The sequence below is a fragment of the Mastomys coucha genome, unplaced genomic scaffold (assembly GCF_008632895.1).
Source record: "Mastomys coucha isolate ucsf_1 unplaced genomic scaffold, UCSF_Mcou_1 pScaffold21, whole genome shotgun sequence".
NCBI lineage: Eukaryota > Metazoa > Chordata > Mammalia > Rodentia > Muridae > Mastomys > Mastomys coucha.
The window spans coordinates 189,263,882-189,264,190 of NW_022196904.1; positions in this window are offsets into that span (position 1 = coordinate 189,263,882).

Below are 309 nucleotides of genomic sequence, written 5' to 3' on the forward strand. Positions count from 1 at the left end.
ACCTAGATATATTCCCTGGTGCTAGTCTTGCATGAGAAGCATCTCCAGGGATACTGTGTCCAGGGTTGCTTTTCTTGTGTAATCCTTTTTAATTAAAAATCATCTGGGACAATGTGTAAAGTTAAAGCAACTTACTGATGACTTACCCTGTAACCCTGTCTACCTTGTAGACAAGGCGATGACTTAGCCTTCATAGACACTAGTCCTAACTCACTGTTTATTGCCGTGAGTTAGCACTTCTGTATGAGTGTGGTGTGATTGTGGTGAGCCTCCCCTAGCTTCCCCAGCTATCCCAGCTTTCCATTACAG